Source organism: Rhea pennata, chromosome 10, assembly GCF_028389875.1.
Source record: "Rhea pennata isolate bPtePen1 chromosome 10, bPtePen1.pri, whole genome shotgun sequence".
Lineage (NCBI taxonomy): Eukaryota > Metazoa > Chordata > Aves > Rheiformes > Rheidae > Rhea > Rhea pennata.
This window is the reverse complement of record NC_084672.1, coordinates 14,027,622-14,042,390: the sequence shown is the minus strand read 5'-3', so window position 1 is coordinate 14,042,390 and position 14,769 is coordinate 14,027,622.

The window sequence follows — 14,769 nt, the reverse complement described above, 5'->3', positions numbered from 1 at the left end:
TTTTACGAAGGCCTTCAGCGCGTTGCTCTCGTCGGGGCTATCCGCGCGGGACGAAGGGCTGTCACCTCTGTTTCACACCGCAGGATGGTGGTAGCCCGGGCAAAGCGAGCTGCAGCAGGAAGCTTGCTTTGGTGCTGACCTTGGCAAAGTCAGTTTTCACCCGCTGTCCGAGCTGGTGTTTCCAGCAGCTGGGGTGCCTGAACCGTCTCACCGGACAGGCGGCCACGCGCTGCGCACAGCACAAACTCTGTGCCAGCAACCCTGCTGCTCCTGAACGGACGCGGGGCTGGTCACCGGCATGCCTGTTCCCATCTGTCAGCTGCGTCGGCTCGCCTCTCAGTAACGCCAGAGAATTAAGTTATTAGCGTATTCTGTTTGGTAGCGTAGAGACAGCTGAAGCGGTGGCTGAGGGACTGCATTACAAGGCTTTAAAGAGCTAAACTCTTGGTTAAACTCCCCAGGGCTAACTCTGTCTGGACTCCCCGAGCATCCCGGTATTACCCTGCCCGCCGTGAGCAGCTGATGAGTCCTAAACCCGAGGCGCTGGCTCCTTTGCAAAGCGGCCGGCTGGTTGCAGGCTGCAGCAGGACCGCTCTCTTTTCCTGGGCACGGATGGCCTCTTGTGGTGGGTCAGGCTGCTGCACCACGCCGGGGCTAGCAGCCGGGGAGCCGGCGTGCCTCCGGCCGCGCTTCCTTCAGTGCACGAGTTCGGTGTCTTCTCCTTGGCCCTGCCTCTCGGCTGACAACCAGTTTGGCTTTAAAGCTCATCTTCTTAACCTTCACTACGCAGTATCCAGCCGTGAATGGAGATATGTGTCTCAGGGGAAGCATTAAGAAAGCTCCGACGTAGATGGGCCCTTCACTCCCCCCCCACCCCGATGTAATCCCCTATTTCTCGTGGGGTTGTTTCTGAGTTACAACGGTGAGACGGGGAAGGATCAGCCCTTTTGTGAATCAAGACCTTTCCACAACCTCAGAGTAATGCTAATAAACCCCGGGACATGAAGTGCAACTACGGAGGACCCAAGGACTGGAGCTTTGTCAGTCCTGCTGATGTTTGGAGGGCCTCTTGGCTGAGCCCTTTGGTTGCTCAGTTTCTGGTTGTTCCCAAGGGCCCATAGAGGAGAGATGAGGTAGGTGGGATATGGTGCGAAATGGCTTCCTTGGGGAGCACCCGCAGGGGCTGCTTCCCAGCAGTGTGTTCACAGGTGGTGGGCAGGAGAGACACCTCAGGGTCCTGGGCAGGTGCTTGGGACCATCCTGGTGTTAGCAAGATTGACGTGTGGACAGATTGCATCCAGAAACAAGCTCAAGAGAGACAACTTTAAAAAAGATTTAGAAAGAAATGTCCAGGATCACATCAGATGATTAAAAAAAGCAGTAGCTTCACTGAGGTCCTGAGAGTTGAAGAAGGGAATAAGACCTCCAGACACCGAGTCATATATACTGGTCTTCAAGGAGAAAACCAAGTTTCCATGATGTGCTGAAGTAGCTAAAACTGCCTTTAAGAACAAATCTATTGCACAGGGTAAATTAGCAAGGAACATGCAAGATTGAAGCCTGGTCTCAGTTATGCCGATCTGAACCAGCAGCAGCGAACGCAGTGCATTACGTGAGTGCAAATCTGGTGCGGAGGAGCAGGAGCAAGCTTCCAAATTCAGGGTTTCCAGAGGAGAGGGAACAGCATGAGCTGCCCCTAGAAATAAATTATACACACACATAAAAACATGTATATTTTATATATAATGTGTTGTGAATATGTATTTTTATGTGTATAATTATACACCTAATCTGTACAAGTCCGTGGATGAGGCTCCCGGCGGGGGTCAGCGGCGGGGTCCTGCGCGGCCGGCCCCGCGGAGGGACGCGCGTGGCCCCGGAGCAGCAGCCCTGCTCGCAGGCTCCGCCGCGACCGCGCGGTGCCACTCTTCGCCCAGGCACTGTCCGCGGGCCGCTGCCGGCGAGGACCTCGGCGAGCAGGTCGCATGCAGGAGGTGTGGGTGGAAAGCAGCCACGGTCCATTCCTGTGTGAGGACACCAACAGGCTTTCCTTTTCCTGCAGCAGCAGCGGCACCAAACTCCGCGTTTAAGCAGCCTTTGAGCAGTGACAGAAATAGGTAAATGACAGGGCAGCCACGGTCCCTTAATGTGGGCTATTCTGGGAGGAGAACATAAAAACCACATAGTAACCTGGCAGTAGGGTTATAATTGCATTCCCACGCTTGGAGTGAGCGGTCTTTTAGGTGCGAAGCTGTCAAAATGCCAAGGGAAGTCTTGGATTTAATTTTTAAAGGATAAGCTGCTTCTGAAAGGAAGCCCCGGGAGCCTGGGGCCGGCAGAGCCGGGTGCCCGCGGCCTCCTCGATGGTCACCCTGCGCTGGAGGAGAGCGGCAAGGCCATATGGATGTTTAATACAGCAGCGCTGGGCTGTGCAGCCATTTTCTCAGCCCAAGGGAGCTTACCCGTGTCGTTCGTGTTTGCTCTCAGTAAAATCGGGATGTGCTGATGAGGCAGCAGGACACCACGATCTCCATGGGGTATGGCTTTTAGAGGACTGACATGCAGAGCCTGAAGTGACTCTGTGTTTACGTATGTAGTTGAGAAACAAGAAGGAAAATTAGGAACTCGAGCATGTCATTGAGCAGATAAAATAAGTAATACTAAATAATAAATCCTCCAACACGCTTGCCAGGTGGGAAAGGCACTGCCTGGAGTGGTGGCCAGGGCTCCAGGCCGCCAGCCCATGTGGCCGTGCAGCCTCATGGCCGTGCAGCCTCGTGGCCGTGCAGCCTCGTGGCCGTGCAGCCATGTGGTCGTGCAGCCGTGTGGCCGTGCAGCCTCATGGTCATGCAGCCGTGTGGCCGTGCAGCCTCGTGTCCATGCAGCCTCATGGCCGTGCAGCCATGTGGCCGTGCAGCTGTGTGGCCATGCAACCATGTGGCCGTGCAGCCTCGTGTCCATGCAGCCTCATGGCCATGCAGCCATGTGGCCGTGCAGCCGTGTGGCCGTGCAGCCATGTGGCCGTGCAGCCTCGTGTCCATGCAGCCTCATGGCCATGCAGCCGTGTGGCCGTGCAGCCTCATGGTCATGCAGCCGTGTGGCCGTGCAGCCTCGTGTCCATGCAGCCTCATGGCCGTGCAGCCATGTGGCCGTGCAGCTGTGTGGCCATGCAGCCATGTGGCCGTGCAGCCTCGTGTCCATGCAGCCTCATGGCCATGCAGCCATGTGGCCGTGCAGCCATGTGGCCGTGCAGCCGTGTGGCCGTGCAGCCATGTGGCCGTGCAGCTGTGTGGTTGTGCAGCCTCGTGTCCACGCAGCCTCATGGCCATGCAGCCTCGTGTCCATGCAGCCTCATGGCCATGCAGCCATGTGGCCGTGCAGCCTCGTGTCCGTGCAGCCTCATGGCCGTGCAGCCATGTGGCCGTGCAGCCTCATGGCCGTGCAGCCTCATGTCCATGCAGCCATGTGGCCGTACAGCCATGTGGCCGTGCAGCCTCGTGTCCATGCAGCCTCATGGCCGTGCAGCCATGTGGCCGTGCAGCCTCGTGGCCGTGCAGCCATGTGGCTGTGCAGCTAGCACCAGCCCAGGCTGTGAGCGCCAGCCGCTGGGGTTTGCGCCCTCTCCCCCCCCCCAGCTCTTCATCGTGACCCCCACCTGAAACCTCACGCTGCTCCCACTGGGCTGCAGAGTGTGTCATCGCCGGGCATCCAAGTCCTAATGTGCTGGTTTCCTTCAGGGACTTTTCTTCTGGAGAAGGCATAAAACACTCTATATGAGTTTTTGAAATGTTGAGCAATTTAGTCACCATGCAACCTCTCTAAAGAGTAATTTTTCTTTTAGAAAAGAGTTTTCACACAGAAATGACTTGCATCCCACTGGAGTTGCTCTGCTTATATTTTCATACCATAAAATATCTTAATAGCTTGTAAGATTGAAGTCATTTTGGGAAACCTTTGCTGTACCTGAGAGGAATGAGGGGGGGAAAAACAGAAGTAAAGAGTATTCTCATGTGGAGGAGGGTCTACAGGCCTTGGTGGAGCTCAGCAGCAAGCCTGGGCACGATAGAGCTGCATTAGGCAGGACCAGCCTGGTGATGGGCACCACGGCCACAGTCACAGGTCCCGCAAGACAGGCGCAGAGGGAACCGTGGCGGTGCCCCTCGGCGCACGCTGTGCCAGGCTGTGAGCACCCATGCACCAGTGGCAGCCAGGAAGGGCACCTATACGGTCCCTGGTACACCAGCAGTTGAAAAATAGACATTTTTGTTTGATGTCACTGAATAGCTGCAGGGTAGAGAGACTACTGCTCTGCAGAAAAATTGTAATGAATGATTGTGCTTGATCTCATTCGAACCGAACAAACTAAACCTATTTAGCACAGACCAGAAACCATCTGTTTAGGCCTGCTGCTAACTTCACGGCACCGCCTGAGCCTGGAGAGGCTGCGTGGGGGAAACGCTGCTTGGCTGCGTGCTGCAGTGTGGTGGCGCGGCGCAAAGGGCTGCCCCCAGCGCGCTGCTACGGCACCATCGCCCCGAGCGGAGTAGCAGGCAAGCCTAAACCCTGCCGGCCATCTCGGCTAATGTTCTCCTGCGAAACGGCTAATCTCTGCATGCCTTGGCCTTTCCCAGCACATCCTGGTTCAGAAGTTCAGCAGCTTCAAAGTTGCATCTGATCATTAACCCTGAAAGATCAGAGATTACTTAAGAGTTTAAACTGCATGTTTGAGATGGTTGAGCTGCACAAAGTTCAGATACAAATCTGACACCAAATCCTGAGACAATCTTCATGAAGTTCAACAGGGAGATCAAAGGGTTCAAGGGGTTTTGCTTCAGCCTTCTGTTGTCTGTAAGTATCCAGCCAGCTCTTTACAGAAACAGAAATGTTTCCACTGCCAGTAAAATACTGTTTGTCCCCCAAACCAGAAAGCTAATGGCCGTTTTGAAGGGACATCTGCAGTTCTCCATGCTGCTGGGATTCAAAGCCCTGCTCAAGCCATCCTTTCCCAGCTCTTTGCTAAGCTAGAAAGACAATCTCATCCAAAGCACTTGGCTTTCAGTGAAAAGGCCCCAGGGGTTCCCGGGGGTGTTGAACTAGGCTGCATTGGACATGGCTTCACTTTCCTGCAAATGCTGTCCTCATTCATCTGCTCTTGTTTTCAGGCAGAATTTAGAGGTTGTTTTTTTGCAAAAGGAAGACTGACCATATTCAAATTGCATTTCATTTAGAGTACAGTGTAGGTTTGTTTGCTTAGTTCTTTTTAAAGCTGCTTCCATGCAGCTACTATTTCAAAAATGACCATGAGTTTTGGATGTTTCTGGCAGCACATAGTCTTTGGAAAATATGGCCTGGCTTACAGCTCCTGTTGACTTCAGATGGAGAGAAAAGAGATCACAGTTCTTTGATTATGCCGGAGGCTTTGCTGGAAAAATACTTCTTTTCTTATGCATTTTTCACTGAGATATTATATATGAAAGACCATGCTATACATAAAAGACAGAAGCACCATCCATCATCACAGTTAGTTTTCTTTTCAGTTTGTTTTCATTTATGGCTTTCAGTGTCACAGAATCGTAGGAGACCTTAGGTTGGAAGGGACCTCCAGGTGTACTGTAGTCCACCCTCCTGCTCGGAGTGGGTCCAACTAGATCAGACTGTTCAGGCCCTCATCCAGCTCTTTCTAGTATCTCCAAGAATGGAGATTTGACAGCCTCTTAGCAAAACCTGTTCCTGAGTTTGATCACACTCGTGGCAAACATTTTCTTTCTTATAACTAATCAGAATTTCCCATGTTGCACCTTACGTCTGTTGTCTGTAGTCCTAGCACTGTGCACCTCCATGAAAAGCCTGGCTCTGCCTTCTTCATCCCTCCTTATTTGCCCATTGAAAGCAGCAGTAAGAGCCCTCTTTGCTTTTTCTTCTTAAGGCCAGACATACTGAATTCTCTCAGCCTCTCCATGTGCCTCATGTGCATCAGACCCCAACCATCTTCATGGCCTCAGTTGGACTCCTGTGCATCAATGTCCTCGTCCTGGGATGCCCCAAACTGTACCCAGTGCAGCAGATGTGGTCTCACTAGTATCAAACAGAGGGGAGGACCCAGCACCCTTGGCTGCTGGCTGCACTCATGCTCCTGCAGCCCCGCGTGTGGCTGGCCGGCTTCACTGGAAGGGCGATAGCAGGTCCATGCTCAAGTGAGCCTGCACGCACGACAGCAGTCCAGGGCAGCAGGAATACAGCATTTCCCCCTTGGCTGCTTGGGCAATGTGAGCAGCTCATCTAAGGTGAAGGTTTTGGAAGGATCTTTAGGAGCGCCAAACAGCAAATACATTGGTATTCTCCTTGATGGGATTTAATCTTAATGCAACTCATTAGTCCTAGCCATGGAAGTCCTGAACCTGATTGTGCCAAAGGATTAATTTAAGTCTAAATTCTTCAGGTACAAGCTCAAAGAAAAGGAGCTGAAGGTCACTTAGTGAAGGAAGCACATTAATATAGTCTCATCTGCAAGGCCAGTCTATGCTGCCGCTGGGAAGCAGGTTCGTGTGACGGCAGTGGGTTGAGCTCAGGCCCCTGAGGAACCCAGAGCAAAGTTGGGTGCGAGCCACAGCCTCCGAGCCTGGCTCACAGCCATTCTCCTGGAGGGCAGCAATGGATCAGCTTCAGACAGAGCGGAGCCGCTGCCTGATCGCTCAGGAAAAATGCTCGAAATATTCAGATTCAAGCATGAGCACAGGTTGTTGCTGGTTTTCTGTTGTTTATATTGCTTGTACTTAGCAAACTGTGGGAAGAGGGTAAGTTTGAATTCAGGCTGTGTTAGGAGCAGGTTGAGGCTACTACCTGTTTGCTGTTGTCTAAGTTCAAGTCAAGTATATTTGACATAGACACAAACTGCCTTTTTATTTTTTTTCCCATCTACTAAAATTGTACCATATTGCCTTAGCAAGCTGGCATGTATTCAGCACTGAAAACCAGATGTTGCCAAATTTCTAGTAGTTGCTCTTGATGTTTTATGCTGAAATATGCATGTCATTCCTTTTGCAAAAACAGCCAAGATTTGCTCCCTCAAAGTGGGTCCTCTCTGCCATCAGCTGTCTTGCTCTCAGTGGTGATGTCTATCTCAGAAACGTTGCTGTCAGCTTTCATGAGTTGAATTCGGTAGATTATTCCATAGCAACCCAGAGTCCTTCCAAGTCATTTGTTACCTGGGCACCAAACAGCTTCTCGTTTTGTGCCTGCAAAAGCATTCACCTGAGTATTTTTGCCAGTAAAATGCCTTCTTTTTTCCATCACAGTTGCAGACATTCAATTGTATTGCAAATGCAAGCTTGTGCATGTGCAGGTGGAAGGAACAACGCTGTAAAGTTAGCTTTGTGGGCAAGCAATAGAAATGTGGGAAATGTCCTCGACAGCTGATGGTTTCACTTGATGCATGCACAAATTGCAAGAGACCTTTGGAGAAATGGAAATATGGGTACTCTGGGCTACTTTCATGTCATGTAAACATGACTTTGCATGTTTACAACGAGCTCCTAAAACAGTAAGCAACTGTGGCAAGTAACATGGCCCATTGCTAAAAGCTTGGAGAGCTGTGGCGATTTCACTTGGTGGCTGTGTTTCTGCTGAACGGTGAGTTCCTGGTGTGATGCGCTGCAGCTTGTCCTGTCCGGGTACGCTGCCGCGGGCCCTGCAGCAGCGGGCTTCCATGGCGCCGCGGCCGCAGGGGGCAGCGGCATTGCCCCCACGGCAGCTCAGGTGAGCTTCTGCCTTATCTCAGTTCCACTTTGTGCATGTTTTGTGCAGCCTGTTGACAGAGGCCCCCAAACCAGTCTTGCCACTGCCTGCGGCACCCTGGGGGCTCTTCAGCATCTGTCCCTTCTGTGGGTTTCTTTTGGTTCGGGGGTTTGGAAGAGAAAGAGGGCCAGGAAGGAGCGGCTGTCGAGTGAGTACTGCATTAGAATGAGCTAATACGGCTTACTAGTAAAAGCATGCTTGGCAACAGGATCTGTCACACCGCAGCACTCGCACAGTGGTCAAGTTAGGGCCTCCACCAGACTCCTGCAGATGCCACAAGGAGCAGTGACAGCGCCACGGCTCAGGCTGCCCCGGGGCGCTGCCGAGGAAGGCGGCTGCGCTCCGGAGCCACCACCCTTTCACAGCCTCAGTTATACCCTCCATGTCTCTGCATAGCTCACGTGATGGTTGGCCTGTGAATCTGGATACACTTTGCTTGTTTGGCCAAAAAAAAGGATGAAGATTTTGCTATTTTAGTGAGGGTGGCTTATTGTCTTACGCACATGCCCATGCTGAGTTGCTCTATCCTGCAACATTGAATTAGGAAAAATAAGCAAAAATCTTCTAGCAACCTTCTTAACATTCATTTTTTTCTTGTTTAACCTTCAGGTGGAAAAGAAGGTGCCACGTTATTAACCCTGTTCTCAGAAATACAATAAAACAGTGTGAATAGAAGGGATAGATTTTTAGTGGCAGCTTGTTTTTGTGGGCCAATCACTGCAACTGAAATTTGGTTTCCTTAACGAATTACAAGTGCAAATGCGAATAGTGAAAGCACTAACCCTGTGTTTGCAAGCACTTCAGGCCAACTTCTTACGTTGTGCCACAGGCCCTACAGAAAGATGACAACTACCTCTGGCAAACAACTAGCCATTTACCATCACATACCGTGACACCGAGCACCCAAGGGCATGAAGTGGGAGCTGTACTGGGTCCACGTGTTCCTGCAAGGCCATGGTTCCTCTGACAGTGCCCTGGGAGTCTGTGGCACACCGTGTCCTCATGTCAGCATGGTGCTGCAAGCACGGCAGGTCCCTTCTGCGTCGTCTCAGGTTAGCTGGCGGATTGGGAGAAAAGTGTTGCTAGTGCAAAAGCAGGTGTATATTGAATCAAGTTACTGAAAAGCACTTTGTGGTCCCTTGCAGGTTCCCTGTATTAAGCATCAATGTCAAACTCCTAAAATAAGAAGCCCTGTCAATACGTGAGCCTCATGCCACTCTGTGTTTCTGTCTGGGGGACTGGGAAGTGCTCTGCCCAAGCGAGATGAGCGGGGCTTTTTGCAAGATAACGTTGCTTGTTTTGAGATCAAAACATCCCCAGGAAGCCTCAGAGGTGCATAACTGTGACATGCAAACATGCAGCCAGCTCTTAGCCGCCCTCTCCTGCAGCTGCGATCCTTTGATCATGTTTTTCATCCCTGTCACCTTTGCCAGAAAGTTTCCTGTACCATCCCACTGACGGAGCACCTGAAAACCAGCAGAAGAGTTGGTTGAAGCAGCAGCACAAGTGGCAAACGCATAGAGCAAGGGTTACTGCTCCTTACCTGGGAGCCACAGCAGCTCTGCACAGAGAGCAGGCTGGACTTTGCTCCTGCCTTGCGTTGGCATGTTGTCCGGCATTTGGGGAGGAGAGAAGGCTTCACTAGGGCCCTGATTATATGATTATTTGTTTCTCCCATTACAAACATCTTGGTTGCAAACAGGAGTTTTTCTATACTAATACAGATGTCTTAGTTGTAAGTTGAAGGTGGTTTCAGTTACATTAGTCTAAGTGCCTTATGCCAGTGTATCTTTTCCTTCCTCCCAGAGGAACAAACTGTACCAGTTCAGAGCCGTGTTTATGGCAGTCTGTGGTTTTGCCTCTTCCAGCATCACGTAAGCTCTTTCTGCACTAAACCAGGCAGAAAGCGGAAGGAGAGAAACAACCCACTGAGCTTCCCCTAGCAGACCGTCCCGGGCGGGTGAGCGCATTTCCCGCGGGCGCTGTGGCGGCGAGTTTCTCCGGGCGCAGGAGGGCTCGTCGGTGCCCGGAGGGCGGCTGTGGCAGACGGGCTGCCAGCTCACGCTGCTGCAAACAGGCTGGGGGCAGACCAGGGTTTATTTTAGACAGTCCTTGGGGCTGCGCTTTTTTACCAGTGCCCCAGGGCACCAGCAGCTCTGCAGGCGAAGCTGCACCGTGCAAAGGCCCTTCGCAGCTGAGGTAGGTATCCAAGCACCCATGCTGGGTTATGAAACCGGGCAACGGTCTTACTGAAAATGCAGAGGCAAAAATTGATAAAGGGTAAAGCAACGTCTGTGCTTAAAAGTGTATTGTGTCCAGGCTATCTGACTGAGAAGTCCGTGCTGCATGGGGGACGGGGGCCCTCCGGGAGCTGCAAACGCACCATGTCCCTTCCCCAGGCCACGGGAAGCAGAGAAGCAGCGTCCGCCCTTTGCCAAGGCTGAGACTCCAGCACAGAGAGGACAGGGAAAATGCCCCTGGAGCTGCCAGGAACTTCTCAGAAAAGCTGGTTATCTCTGCAAACTCAAATTTTTTACAAAATATTTTCACAAAGTTGAAATCTGAGTGTAACACCCTTGAAGTGATTCAGAAAGACTTGATTATTCCCTATTATTTGATCTGTCCTCTTTCCTTTTAAATCCTACTTCTAGGTCTAATTTCAAGTATTATATTAATTTGGCTTTGTTTCATTTCAGTTTTTATCATTTTCAGCTTGAGTTTCCAGTTCATCTTACTGGTCTGGCTAGCTTTGGGCATGAGGCTGTAATAACAGCCACTGCTCGCTGTCTATAATGCCTGGCATTAACCCAGGATCTCAGATGTGTATTTTCCTGGATTGTAACCCTAACTTTCACCTGAACTCAGATGCAGCTAGAGCCATTCAGTCCACTACAAAATACCTTGAAATGAGGTTTTACAATGTCTGATAAAACAGCCACCCTCATTCTAACACTCTAAACTTTGTGAAAATTAACAGTGAATGGCCACTGCCATAAGCCTGCTCCCCACACCTGTGTCCCTGCGGCGGCATCAGACCTAAGGTTAGTGTAGAGTTTGGGCTCGTATTTGGGAATGTGATGAGGCAAAAGCCCAGCTTATTGCTGCCTTCTCTGTTAAGAGCTGGGATTGGTGGCAGGGTTGACAAAAAAACAGGATTTTGCATTCGTTTTTACCATCACAACTGGTCCTTCTGTCACGGATGAGGTTAAAGGCAGGGTTAGGGCCACCATTAGGCCGGACTTATTCCCCATGTAACCTACTATTTACCAAGCACTCACCATGACGCAGAAAGGCCCCGCCACCGTGACCACCAAGCCTCATTCCCAGCCGTAGGGATTTGTGTATCCAGGAATACAGCAAATTCTGTAGTTCGTCTTGGCTCCATCTCTAACCTCAAAATCGTTGCATATCCATCTCCGAGCTGCCTGTTCCTTGAGCAAAAGGAGATCTCGGGCTCTCCCCCTGCTGTGCTGTTCCCCACCAGAGACCCGTACATGATACAGACCCCTACAAGCCCTCCGCGTGCTAACGACAGCCTCTTGTCTGAATTTAAAAAGCTGCCAGGTGCCGGCTGCACTGGTGAACCTCAAAGAAGAGCTCAAAGCTCTGACACAGCCTCTAACGCAGGGCTGCTGAGGCCATGTCAGTGCTGGGAGGTATGAAATACTCTGTGACAGCTTGGTAGAGCTATTTTTGTTTTAAAAAAGCACAGTTAAAAAAAAAAAAAACAGCTGTATGACTTTACTTGATGGCTTTGGGGGTCAGAAGGACTTGCACTAAAGACAACAGTTTGTTCCCAGATCTGAAGTGCTTGATGAATTGCTGCAGGTCCAGATCTAGGAGATAGCCCAAGTGCTTCCTGACCCAGAGTTTTCCACAAGACTGCGGGGAATGACTTTCCCAGCAGAAGCAAGCACAGTGTAGACAAGATGGATGGCTCATTTCCCCTTTAATGCACCACAGAAACAAACTTCTATTTAAAAAAATGTTTTAAAATGCAGACCAAGAATGAAAAGGCAATAGTCACTCTCACAGGTCATACGTACAATTTCTTTATGGCAAGTTTGCCTTCTGTGACTGACGAAAGCGGATCAGAGCAAGTGTCTTCCAACTGATCCGCATTAGAAATGAAGTAACGTTACTTGGAGGAATGATGGGCCCCACCAGAGATAATGTAGGCTGCTGACAGTTGTGTTTCCACATTAAAAAGCATCTTCCTTGTCAGAAGGGTTTCTCCTATATAGAAATAAATAAGCATTAATTTACGTGAAAACGTTAATGGCAAGAGAGATAGCTCATATTGATCCAATCGTGCTGTTCCACTGTAAAAATGTTCTGTGGCTTAAAAAAATGTGTTCTTGTTCCTCTTATATAAGGTGTGTGTAATGTGTGCATGTGTGCGCGTGCATGTGTGTATGCGTATAAACAAGATAGGCATAGCTATATATAGCTATATATAATTATATGCGTGTGTTGTACACATGTCAGTAGCTAAAAATACTCGGTAATCAGGTGTTCTCCTAAGACCAAATGTTCGATGGGCTGCACTGGAGGCTGTTGTGTAACATTTTCCTAAATATCGTTCACATACTCGAGCGCTGTAACTTAGCAACCCTTGTTTTACGCAGCGAGGACAGTATCGCGCAGGTATTTGTGCCTGGCCACAGTCACGGCCTCTGATCGCGTAACGGAGCCAGGCGGGGAGAGCAGGGGCTCTAACCAAAACGCCGCGCTGACGCCGGCCCCGAGCGGGCCCGAGCCGCAGGGGACCGAGCTTCGGTCGCGGTCTGCGGCCGAAATGCCCCGGGCGCCCTTCGCCCGAGCGGCCCTGCACGCTCCTCGGAAGCGCCGGGCACCACGCGTGCCCCCGCCCCGGCCAGCGTTATATAAAAGTAGAAGCATTTTATATAAGCCCATTTTATCTGCAAACCTTTTATATTTAGAGCACCTATTTCTATTGGAAACACTAAAAGCACGTTACGTAAGGCCCCGCTTAAATCCCTTGGCTTAAGGTTTTGGAGGGGGAGGGGTTCTTCGGTGCCCAGTACCTGCCAGGTACAGCTGCGATCAAAGCTTCAGCATGCAGCTGCTCCTGCAAGGCTTTTTGCATTCCCTCCACAACACCTCAACAACAGCAGAGTACTTCGCTACGGGGAGAGTTTCCCCTTCCTCACTGCTGTGTTCACGTGGGGAAATTTGCACCCGTGGCGAGTGCTCTGGGCGCGTTGGCAGCACAGCAGAGAGGGGCATGCAGCACGGCGGCCGAACTCCTTGAAGTACGTCGCGCTACCGCATTTGGGAACATTACTGACATCGCTTAAGCAACAGGAATGTAATTCTCAGAAATCCGCTGCGCATTCAGAAAGCATCTAACTGGAACTGAATATTTAGCAACATAAAGAGGCCAGCTCGCTGTGGTGCTGGGGCGGCAATATTGTCTGATGAATTAATTATTCCCCGAGCCCTCCCGGAGGGGAGGGAGGGGAGGAAAAATGGTGGCAATGGTCATAAAGTACATGTGTAACTGCTCAGCAGGCAGCTGAACTGCCCCGGGTTTATGCCCACCTACCGGCAGAAGTTGGCCTTGGTGCTTACCATGGTCATGAAAAGATTTGCTTCCCGTTATATGCCAGAACGACCTGCTTCGCTGAAAGGCTCGACCACGTCCCTGCGCAGCCCAGGGGGCCCGATGCCCTCCAACTCTTGCTTTCCTGGTGTTAGAAATGGCAAAAACGGAGAACGAGCGGGAGCTCCCGCCACGAAGCCCCCACAGCCGGGACGCCACCCCTGGAGCGCTCTGTCGGCCAAAGTCACGGAGTCTGAGCCAGAAACTGCAGCGTTTTGGTTACACTAGCGTCGCCGATCTTCCCTCAGCCTGGACCAGATCTTCCTGCCTCTCTACTCCTTTATTTCCGCCCTGTTTCTGAAAGCAAGGACACGGGTCCCTCCAGCGCCGGAGCCCTCCTCGAAGGGCAGGGCCAGCCCCGCAGCGGGCGCAGCAAAGCCCCGGGGCTACGGGAACGTCGCCACGGCCTCGGCGAGGGCGCTGACCGCATCCGCTCTGCAGCAGCCCCCGCTGCCGCCCACGCCGCATGGCCTGCGCCGGGCGCTGGGGCTCACTCGGACGCCGGCGCTGGCGCCCGCCCTCCCTCGAGGCCGTGCAAGGCGCCCAGCTCCCCGCCGGTCCCGGGGCAAACGTCCCGGGGCGAATTCCTGTCACGTGTCGCTGAGCCAGACATTGTAAACTGGATTAAAGTGGTGCTGGGAGGGACTTGCGAGCCAAATATTTAAAGCGACTGTTAACTGGCGCTGTTGACGGCTGGCCACAGGCAGCGGCACGAGGCAGTCCCCGGCCCTGCCCCGGGGGACTGGGGACTGCTGGCACGTCTGCGGCACGCGGCGGGGTGCCCCCGCGGCGGGGGCTTTGCCTTTGCCTCCTGCTCACCGCAGCGGGATCTTCAGCGCCTGAAATAGATGCCAAAATTCACATCACATCCTGCAGCAATGCAGACCTTAACGCTAAAAATATGGGTATCATCTTCTCATTTCAGCCAGGAAAAATACGTGCTGGGGCCGACTGTGGAGGGTTGGGCCCCCGCCTGCTCCCGCGGGACCCGCAGGGCGGATCTGTCCGTCACCTGCCCGAGCTCCCGGAGCAACCGGGCCGCTACGCCAGCTCAGTATTTCGTTTATTTCGTCTTTGAGCACTACCTCACCTTGTATTAGTCCTTACCTGTCCCAGAAGTCAAGTGACGCAGTCATCGTCTGTGAACAATAATCTGGATGATTTTATGGAGCAGGAGGGCAAAGCTGTCTCACTGAGCGTGGAATGAGAGAAGCGGAGCCCGTAGGAAGTAGCCGCAACGCGGGCCCCCCCACGAACCCGGATTAGGCAGAGCACTGATCCGAAAAGGAGCGGGCAGATCCGTCAGGAAAGCGCAGCGAGGCCCCGCCGGGCCGCCGCAGGGCCTACGC